The sequence below is a fragment of the Arachis hypogaea genome, chromosome 14 (assembly GCF_003086295.3).
Source record: "Arachis hypogaea cultivar Tifrunner chromosome 14, arahy.Tifrunner.gnm2.J5K5, whole genome shotgun sequence".
NCBI lineage: Eukaryota > Viridiplantae > Streptophyta > Magnoliopsida > Fabales > Fabaceae > Arachis > Arachis hypogaea.
In genome coordinates, this window is record NC_092049.1 from 69999049 (window position 1) to 70010596 (window position 11548).

Consider the following 11548-nt stretch of genomic DNA (forward strand, 5'->3'; position numbering starts at 1 on the left):
GTGCAACACTCAAGCTCAGCCCAAGCACACACCAAGTGGGCCCCGGAAGTGGATTATGCATCAATTACTTACTTCTGTAAACCCTAGTAGCTAGTTTATTATAAATAGGACCTTTTACTATTGTATTAGGCGTCTTTTGACCATCTTTGATCAGTTGTATGCTATCTTAGATCACGTTTTAGGGGCTGGCCATTCGGCCATGCTGGACCTTTCACTTATGTAATTTTAACGGTAGAGTTTCTACACTCCATAGATTAAGGTGTGGAGCTCTGCTGTTCCTCAAGAATTAATGCAAAGTACTACTGTTTTCTATTCAATTCATCTTATTTCGCTTCTAAGATATTCATTCGCTCTTCAACCTGAATGTGATGAACGTGACAATCATCATCATTCCCTATAAACGCGTGCCTGACAACCACTTCCATTTTACCTTCGACTGAATGAGTATCTCTTAGATCTCTTAATCGGAATCTTCGTGGTGTAAGCTAGAATGATGACGGCATTCAAGAGAATCCAGAAGGTCTAAACCTTGTCTGTGGTATTCCGAGTAGGATTCAATGAATGAATGACTGTGACGAGCTCCAAACTCGCGATTGCTGGGCGTAGTGACAGACGCAAAAGGATAGTAAATCCTATTCCAGCATGATCGAGATCTGACAGATGAATAGCCGTGCCGTGACAGGGTGCGTTGACCATTTTCACTAAGAGGATAAGATGAAGCCATTGACAAGGGTGATGCCTCCAGACGATTAGCCGTGCCATGGCAGGGCATTGGATCATTTTCTCGAGAGATGACCGAAAGTAGCCATTGACAGTGGTGATGTATCACATAAAGCCAGCCATGGAAAGGAGTAAGACTGATTGGGTGAAGATAGTAGGAAAGCAGAGGTTCAGAGGAACAAACGTATCTCTATACGCTTATCTGAAATTCTTACCAATGATTTACATAAGTATCTCTATCCCTCTTTTATTAATTATTTTGAAAACCACATTATTGTTTGATATCCGCCTGACTGAGATTTACAAGGTGACCATAGCTTGCTTCATACCAACAATCTCCGTGGGATTCGACCCTTACTCACGTAAGGTATTACTTGGACGACCCAGTGCACTTGCTGGTTAGTTACACGGAGTTGTGAACCATGGTCTTGGCATCATGTTTTTGGCGCCATTTCCTGGGAAAGAAAGAGCAATGAATTTTACATAATTAAAGTGTAATCACGATTCCGCGTACCAGACGCCTAAGAGGAAGGGAGTTCTTGAAATTGATGCTCTGAATGACATATTGGCTCAGAACAAAATGTTGACTCAGCAAGTCAATATGATTTCTTAGAGTCTGAATGGATTGCAAGCTGCATCCAACAGTACTAAAGAGGCATCTTCTGAAGAAGAAGCTTATGATCCTGAGAACCCTGCAATAGCAGAGGTGAATTACATGGGTGAACCCTATGAAACACCTATAATCCCTCATGGAGAAATCATCCAAATTTCTCATGGAAGGATCAACAAAAGCCTCAACAAGGCTTTAATAATGATGGAAGAAACAGGTTTAGAAATAGCAAGCCTTTTCCATCATCCACTCAGCAACAGATAGAGAATTTTGAGCAGAATTCATCTAGCTTAGCAAATATAGTCTCTGATCTATCTAAAGCCACTCTAAGTTTCATGAATGAAACATGGTCCTCCATCAGAAATTTGGAGGCACAAGTGGGCCAGCTGAGTAAAAAAATCACTGAAACTCCTCCTAGTACTCTCCCAAGCAATACAGAAGAGAATCCAAAAAGAGAGTGCAAGGCCATAACCTTACTTGGTGTGGCCGAACCCAGAGAGGAAGAGGAGGACGTGAATCCTAATGAGGAAGACCTCATGGGACGTCCTCTGAACACTAAGGGATTCCTCAATGAGGACCTGAAGGAATGTGAGGCTCATACAAAGACCATAGAGATTCCATTCAACTTGCTTATGCCCTTCATAAGCTCTGATGAGTATTCTTCCTCTGAAGAGGATGAAGACATTACTGAAGAGCAAGTTGCTAAGTACATTGGTGCAATCATGAAGCTGAATACCAAATTATTTGGTAATGAGACTTGGGAAGATGAACCTCCCTTGCTCACCAATGAATTGAATGCATTGGTGGTATGCGAAATTGTTACTCTGAGGTTGTAAAATTTGTTGCTCGTTCTCTCCCTGGTAATGGCGCCAATAACTGGTGCACAATACCATTGTACAAACATAACTTCACAACTTCGCACAACTAACCAGCAAGTGCACTGGGTCGTCCAAGTAATAAAACCTTACGTGAGTAAGGGTCGATCCCACGGAGATTGTTGGTATGAAGCAAGCTATGGTCATCTTGTAAATCTCAGTCAGGCGGATATCAAATGGTTATGGAGTTTTTGAATAATAATAATAGATAAATAGAAAATAACAATAGAAACACTTAGGTATATCATTGGTGAGAATTTCAGATAAGCGTATAGAGATGCTTTCGTTCCTCTAACTCTCTGCTTTCCCGCTGTCTTCATCCAATCAGTCTTACTCCTTTCCATGGCAAGCTTTCTGTAAGGGCATCACCGTTGTCAATGGCTACATCCCATCCTCTCTATGAAAATGGTCCAAATGCTCTGTCATGGCATGGCTAATCATCTGGAGGTTCTCGATCATACTGGAATAGGATTTACTATCCTTTTGCGTCTGTCACTACGCCCAGCACTCGCGAGTTTGAAGTTCGTCACAGCCATCCCTTCCCAGATCCTACTCGGAATACCACAGACAAGGTTTAGACTTTCTGGATCTCAAGAATGGCCATCCATGGGTTCTAACTTATACCACGAAGATTCTGATTAAGGAATCCAAGAGATACTCATTCAATCTAAGGTAGAACGGAAGTGGTTGTCAGGCACGTGTTCATAGGGAATGATGATGACTGTCATGATCACCACATTCATGTTGAAGTGCGAATGGATATGTTAGAAGCGGAATAAGTTGAATTGAATAGAAAACAGTAGTACTTTGTATTAAATCATGAGGAACAGCAGAGCTCCACACTTTAATCTATGGAGTGCAGAAACTCTACCATTTGAAAATACATAAGTGATAATGGTCCAGGCATGGCCGAATGGCCAGCCCCCATGCATGATCAATATGATCCCAAGATGAACTAAAAAATCATAAGATGTCTAATACAATAGTAAAAATTCCTATTTATACTAAACTAGTTACTAGGGTTTACAGAAGTAAGTAATTGATGCATAAATCCACTTCTGGGGCCCACTTGGTGCGTGCTTGCACTGAGCTTGAAGTTTACACGTGGGGAGGTCATTCTTGGAGTTGAACGCCAGTCTGTAACGTGTTTCTGGCGTTCAACTCTGGTTTGTGACGTGTTTCTGGCGTTTAACTCCAGACTACAGTATAGAACTGGCGTTCAACGCCCTTTTGCGTTGTCTAAACTCGGCCAAAGTATAAACTATTATATATTGCTGGAAAGCCCTGGATGTCTACTTTCCAACGCAATTGGAAGCGTGCCATTGTGAGTTATGTAGCTCCAGAAAATCCATTTTGAGTGCAGGGAGGTCAGAATCCAACAACATCAGCAGTCCTTCTTCAACCTCTGAAACTGATTTTTGCTCAAGTCCCTCAATTTCAGCCAGAAAATACCTAAAATCACAGAAAAACACACAAACTCATAGTAAAGTCCAGAAATGTGAATTTAACATAAAAACTAATAAAAACATCCCTAAAAGTAACTAGATCCTACTAAAAATATACTAAAAATAATGCCAAAAAGTGTATAAATTATCCGCTCATCACAACACCAAACTTAAATTGTTGCTTGTCCCCAAGCAACTAAAAATCAAATAGGATAAAAAGCAGAGAATATACTATAAATTCCAAACTATCAATGAAACATAGCTCCAATCAGATGAGCGGGACTTGTAGCTTTTTGCCTCTTGAATAGTTTTGGCATCTCACTTTATCCATTGAGGTTCAGAATGATTGGCATCTATAGGAACTCAGAGTTCAGATAGTGTTATTGATTCTCCTAGTTCAGTATGTTGATTCTTGAACACAGCTACTTTATGAGTCTTGGTCGTGGCCCTAAGCACTTTGTTTTCCAGTATTACCACCGGATACATAAATGCCACAGACACATAACTACGTGAACCTTTTCAGATTGTGACTCAGCTTTGCTAAAGTCCCCAATTAGAGGTGTCCAGGGTTCTTAAGCACACTCTTCTTTTGCTTTGGACCTTGACTTTAACCACTCAGTCTCAAGTTTTCACTTGACACCTTCACGCCACAAGCACATGGTTAGGGACAGCTTGGTTCAGCTGCTTAGGCCAGGATTTTATTCCTTTAGGCCCTCCTATCAACTGATGCTCAAAGCCTTGGGATCCTTTTTATTTACCCTTGCCTTTTGGTTTTAAGGGTTATTGGCTTTTTGCTCTTGCCTTTTGGTTTTAAGAGCTTTTGGCTTTTTCTGCTTGCTTTTTCTTTTTCTATTTTTTTTCGCCATTTTTTTTCTTTTCTCTTTTTTTTTCTGCAAGCTTTTGTATTCACTGCTTTTTCTTGCTTCAAGAATCATTTTTATGATTTTTCAGATTATCAAATAACATGTCTCCTTGTCATCATTCTTTCAAGAGCTAACATATTTAACATTCATAAACAACAACTTCAAAAGACATATGCACTGTTCAAGCATTCATTCAGAAAACAAAAAGTATTGTCACCAAATCAATATAATTAAACTAAGTTCAAGGATAAATTCGAAACTCATGTACTTCTTGTTCTTTTGAATTAAAAATATTTTTCATTAAAGAGAGGTGGTGGATTCATATTCAATACTTTAAGGCATAGACACTTAGACACTAATGATCATATAGTGAAGACACAAACATAGATAAATATTTAACATAAAAAATGAAAAACAGAGAATTTAAGAACAAGGAATGAGTCCACCTTAGTGATGATGGCGTTTTCTTCTTGAAGAACCAATGATGTCCTTGAGCTCTCCTATGTCTCTTCCTTGTCTCTGTTGCTTGATCCCTAGTGATTTTGGTGCTCCTATCCTTAGTTGCTCCCAATAATTGTGTGGGGGAAAATGTATCCCCTGAGGTATCTCAGGGATCTCTTGATTTGCAGTCAAATGTTCTATCACTGAGCTATAGACCCTTGAGATGAATCTCTCCATCTCCTATGACTCGGAGATGGAAGCTTTTGTCTTCCCTTTCCTCTTTATAGAGGTTTCTCTGGCCTTAGGTGCCATCAATGGTTATGGAAAAACAAAAAAAAGCTATGCTTTTACCACACCAAACTTAGAATGTTGCTCGCCCTTGAGCAAAAGAAGAAAGAATAGATAAAGAAGAAGATGTGGAGGAATCTAGGATTATGAGGAAAGGTGGGGATCCTGTGGGGTCCACAGATCTTGAGGTGTCAAGGATTTACATCCCTGCATCAATTAGGCATGTAAAACACCGTTGCATGCAATTCTGGCATTTAAACGCCGAACTGATGCTTGTTCTGGTCGTTCAACGCCCAGATGTAGCATGTTTCTGGTGTTGAACGCCAGCTCCATGCTTGTTTCTGGCGTTCAGCGCCAGCTATGCTCTGTTCTGGCGTTGAACGCCAGCCAGATGCTCCTTACTGGCGTTTAAACGCCAGTAAGTCCTTCCTCCAGGGTGTGATTTTCCTTCTGCTGTTTTTTATTCTGTTTTTAATTTTTGTAATTATTTTGTGACTCCACATGATCATGAACCTAATAAAACATGAAAGAACAATAAAAAATAAAAATAAAATTAGATAAATAAAAATTGGGTTGCCTCCCAACAAGTGCTTCTTTAATGTCAATAGCTTGACAGTGGGCTCTCATGGAGCCTTACAGATGTTCAGAGCATTGTTGAGACTCCCCAACACCAAACTTAGAGTTTGACTGTGGGGGCTCTGGTTGACTCTGTTTTGAGAGAAGCTTACTGTGCCTCTTTTTCATGTTTACAGAAGGATGTCCTTGATTTTTAAACTCAAGGGAGTCCCCATTCAATTGAAGGACTAGTTCACCTCTGTTAACATCAATCACAGCTCTTGCTGTGGCTAGGAAGGGTCTTCCAAGGATGATGGATTCATCCTCATCCTTCCCAGTATCTAGGATTATGAAATTAGCAGGGATGTAAAGGCCTTCAACCTTTACTAATATGTCCTCTACTTGTCCATAAGCCTGTTTTCTGGAATTGTCTACCATCTCGAATGAGATTTTAGCAGCTTGTACCTCAAAGATTCCCAGTTTCTCCATTACAGAGAGTTCCATGAGGTTTATTCCTGACCCAAGGTCACATAGAGCCTTCTCAAAGGTCATGGTGCCTATGGTGCAAGGTATTAGGAAATTTCCAGGATCCTGTTTCTTCTGAGGCAGTCTCAGTTGATCCAATGCATTTAGTTCATTGGTGAACAGGGGAGGTTCATCTCCCAAGTCTCTTTACCAAATAAATTGGCATTCAGCTTTATGATTGCACCAAGGAACTTGGCAACTTGCTCTTCAGTAACATCCTCATTCTTTTCTGAAGAGGAATACTCATCAGAGCTCATGAAGGGCGTAAGGAGGTTTAATGGAATCTCTATGGTCTCTAGATGAGCCTTAGATTCCTTTGGTTCCTCAGAGGGAAACTCCTTATTGATCACTGGACGTCCCAGGAGGTCTTCCTCACTGGAATTCACGTCCTCAACCTCTCTTACAGGTTCGGCCATGGTAATTAATTCAATGGCCTTGCACTCTCCTTTTGGATTCTCTTCTGTATTGCTTGGGAGAGTACTAGGAGGGGTTTCAGTGATTCTTTTACTCAGCTGGCCCACTTGTGCTTCCAAATTTCTAATGGAGGACCTTATTTCATTCATGAAACTCACAGTGGCCTTAGATAGATCAGAGACTAGATTTGCTAAGCTAGATGGATTCTGCTCAGAATTCTCTGTCTGTTGCTGAGTGGATGATGGAAAAGGCTTGCTATTGCTAAACCTGTTTCTTCCACCATTATTAAAGCCTTGTTAAGGCTTTTGTTGATCCTTCCATGAGAGATTTGGGTGATTTCTCCATGAGCGGTTATAGGTGTTTCCATAGGGTTCACCCATGTAATTCACCTCTGCTATTGCAGGGTTCTCAGGATCATAAGCCTCTTGAGTACTGTTGGATGCAGCTTGCATTCTATTCAGACTCTGAGAAATCATATTGACTTGCTGAGTCAATATTTTATTCTGAGCCAATATGGCATTCAGAGTGTCAATTTCAAGAACTCCCTTCTTCTGAGGCGTCCCATTACTCACAGGATTCCTCTCAGAAGTGTACATAAATGGTTATTAGCAACCATGTCAATGAGTTCTTGAGCTTCTGCAGGCATTTTCTTTAGGTGAATGGATCCACCTGCAGAAGTATCCAATGACATCTTAGCTAATTCAGACAGACCATCATAGAATATATCCAGGATGGTCCATTCTGAAAGCATGTCAGAAGGACACTTTTTGGTCAGTTCCTTGTATCTCTCCCAAGCTTCATAGAGGGATTCACCTTCTTTCTGTCTGAAGGTTTGAACATCCACTCTAAGCTTACTAAGCTTTTGAAGAGGAAAGAACTTGGCTAAGAAAGCCTGACCAGCTTATCCCAAGAGTTCAGGCTATCTTTGGGTTGAGAGTCCAACCACACTCTAGCTCTGTCTCTTACAGCAAATGGGAAAAATATGATCCTGTAGACTTCAGGATCTACTCCATTAGTCTTAACAGTATCACATATCTGCAAGAATTCTGTTAAGAACTGAAAAGGATCTTCAGATGGAAGTCCATGAAACTTGCAGTTTTATTGCATCAGAGAAACTAGTTGAGGCTTAAGCTCAAAATTGTTTGCTCCAATGGTAGGGATGGAGATGCTTCTTCCATGTAAATTGGAATTTGGTGCAGTAAAGTCACCAAGCATCCTCCTTGCATTATTATTATTTTCGGCTGCCATCTCCTCTTCCTTTTCAAAAATTTCTGTAAGGTTGTCTCTGGATTGTTGTATTTTAGCTTCTCTTAGTTTCCTCTTCAGAGTCCTTTCAGGTTCAGGATCTGCTTTAACAAGAATGTTCTTGTCCTTGCTCCTGCTCATATGACAAAGAAGGGAATAACAAAGAAAATATGGAATCCTCTATGTCACAATATAGAGATTCCTTTGTGTGAGTAGAAGAAGAAAAGAATGTAATGTAAAGAAGAATGGATAATCCAAACACAAGGGTGAGGATAGGAGCAGAGATATGAGATGAAGAGAAGTGTTAGTAAGTAATTAAATAAATAGAAGAAGATGAGAGAGAAGTTTTCGAAAATAATTTTTGAAAAGGAGTTGATGATTTTCGAAAATTAAAGGGAAAATAAAATTAAAATTAAAATTTAAAACAATTAGTTAATTAAAATGAAATTTTGAAAAAGAGGGAGGTATTTTCGAAAATTAGAGAGGGATAGTTAGTTAGGTAATTTTGAAAGAGATAAGAAACAAACAAAAAGTTAATTAGTTTGTTGAAACAAATTTTGAAAATCAATTTTTTAAAAGATAAGAAGATAAGAAGTTAGAAGAGATATTTTAAAATCAAATTTTTAAAAAAGATAAGATTTAAAAAGATATGATAGAAAGATATGATTAGAAATAGTTTTGAAAAAGATTTGATTTTTAAAATCACAATTGATGACTTGACTCACAAGTAATCACAAGATATGATTCTAGAACTTAAAGTTTGAATCTTTCTTAACAAGCAAGTAACAAACTTGAAATTTCTCAATCAATCATATTAAATGTTAGTAATATTTTCGAAAATTATGAGATAGAATTAAGAAAAAGATTTTTGAAAAATATTTTTATAATTTTCGAAAATAAATAAGAAAAAAAATGAAAAAGATTTGATTTTTGAAAAAGATTTTGAAAAAGATAAGATTTTTAAATTGAAAATTTGATTTGACTCATAAGAAACAACTAAATTTTGAAAAGTTTTGAAAAAGTCAACTCAAATTTTCGAAAATTTATGAGTGAAAAAGGGAAAGATATTTTTTTTGATTTTTGAATTTTTAATGATGAAAGAGAAAAACACAAAATTGACTCAATGCATGAAAATTTTAGATCAAAACATGTGATGCATGCAAGAACACTATGAATGTCAAGATGAACACCAAGAACACTTTGAAGATCATGATGAACATCAAGAACATATTTTTGAAAAATTTTTTGATGCAAAGAAAACATGCAAGACACCAAACTTAGAAATTTGCAAACTTCAGACACTAACAAATTGAAAATGCATATGAAAAACAAGAAAAGACACAAAACAAGAAAATATGAAGATCAAACAAGAAGACTTACCAAGAACAACTTGAAGATCATGAAGAACACTATGAATGCATGAATTTTCGAAAAAAATTTTTAGAAAAAGAAAAATATGCAATTGACACCAAACTTAAAAATTGACTCAAGACTCAAACATAAAATATTTTTTTGATTTTTATGATTTTATGAATTTTTTTTTGGATTTTTGTATATTTTTTTTTAAAAAACATATAGGAAAAAGAAAATAAGAAATTCAAAAATTTTTAATAAGAATTCCAGGAATCTTTCAATGTTAGCCTAAAGCTCCAATCCAAGGGTTAGACATGGCTTAATAGCCAGCCAGCTTTAGGATATAAATCAGGCATGCAACAGCTGATACTTCATCCAACTCCATATACATGCCTTTTATGCTGACAAGTGGAAGCCTCAATCCAAAAGAATTTGGATATGGCTTTACAGCCAGCCAGGCTTCAACATGTTACCATGAAACTCTAGAATTCATTCTTAAAAATTTTGAATAATTTACGAAAACAAAAGGAAATTTTTTTTTTGAAAGATTTTTGAAGAAAAATTTTTTTGGAAATAAAACAAAAAGAAAATTACCTAATCTGAGCAACATGATGAACCGTCAGTTGTCCAAACTCGAACAATCCCCGGCAACGGTGCCAAAAACTTGGTGTTGTTGCCGGACCAACTTGGCACTGATGTTACGGGACCAAAACTTGCCAAAAACTCGAACAATCCCCGGCAACGGCGCCAAAAACTTGGTATGCAAAATTGTTACTCTGAGGTTGTAAAATTTGTTGCTCGTTCTCTCCCTGGTAATGGCGCCAATAACTGGTGCACAATACCATGGTCCAAACATAACTTCACAACTTCGCACAACTAACCAGCAAGTGCACTGGGTCGTCCAAGTAATAAAACCTTACGTGAGTAAGGGTCGATCCCACGGAGATTGTTGGTATGAAGCAAGCTATGGTCATCTTATAAATCTCAGTCAAGCAGATATCAAATGGTTATGGAGTTTTCGAATAATAATAATAGATAAACAGAAAATAAAGATAGAAACACTTATGTATATCATTGGTGAGAATTTCAGATAAGCGTATAGAGATGCTTTCGTTCCTCTGACTCTCTACTTTCCCGCTGTCTTTATCCAATCAGTCTTACTCCTTTCCATGGCAAGCTTTCTGTAAGGGCATCACCGTTGTCAATGGCTACATCCCATCCTCTCTGTGAAAATGGTCCAAAGCTCTGTCACGGCATGGCTAATCATCTGGAGGTTCTCGATCATACTGGAATAGGATTTACTATCCTTTTGCGTCTGTCACTACGCCCAGCACTCGCGAGTTTGAAGTTCGTCACAACCATCCCTTCCCAGATCCTACTCGGAATACCACAGACAAGGTTTAGACTTTCGGATCTCAGGAATGGCCATCCATGGGTTCTAACTTATACCACGAAGATTCTAATTAAGGAATCCAAGAGATACTCATTCAATCTAAGGTAGAACGGAAGTGGTTGTCAGGCACGTGTTCATAGGGAATGATGATGACTGTCATGATCACCACATTCATGTTGAAGTGCGAATGGATATCTTAGAAGCGGAATAAGTTGAATTGATTAGAAAATAGTAGTACTTTGTATTAAATCATGAGGAACAGCAGAGCTCCACACTTTAATCTATGGAGTGCAGAAACTCTACCATTTGAAAATACATAAGTGATAATGGTCCAGGCATGGCCGAATGGCCAGCCCCCATGCGTGATCAATATGATCCCAAGATGAACTAAAAAATCATAAGATGTCTAATACAATAGTAAAAAGTCCTATTTATACTAAACTAGTTACTAGGATTTACAGAAGTAAGTAATTGATGCATAAATCCATTTCCGGGGCCCACTTGGTGCGTGCTTTGGCTGAGCTTGAAGTTTACACGTGGGGAGGTCATTCATGGAGTTGAACGCCAGTCTGTAACGTGTTTCTGGCGTTCAACTCTGGTTTGTGACGTGTTTCTGGCGTTTAACTCCAGACTGCAGTGTAGAACTGGCGTTCAACGCCCTTTTGCGTCGTCTAAACTCTGCCAAAGTATATATTACTGGAAAGCCCTGGATGTCTACTTTCCAACGCAATTGGAAGTGCGCCATTTTGAGTTCTGTAGCTCCAGAAAATCCATTTTGAGTGCAGGGAGGTCAGAATCCAACAGCATCAGCAGTCCTTCTT

The 11548-nt window shown here is 38.5% G+C and overlaps 1 non-coding gene across 1 annotated transcript; it reads left to right on the forward strand.

Annotated features, from left to right (window-relative positions):
- The first annotated feature begins 7481 nt into the window (after positions 1 to 7481).
- Positions 7482 to 7589, forward strand: LOC112746238 (small nucleolar RNA R71). The gene has a single exon (XR_003174132.1). It is a non-coding gene; the product is annotated as a small nucleolar RNA R71 (small nucleolar RNA).
- The last annotated feature ends 3959 nt before the right edge of the window (positions 7590 to 11548 follow it).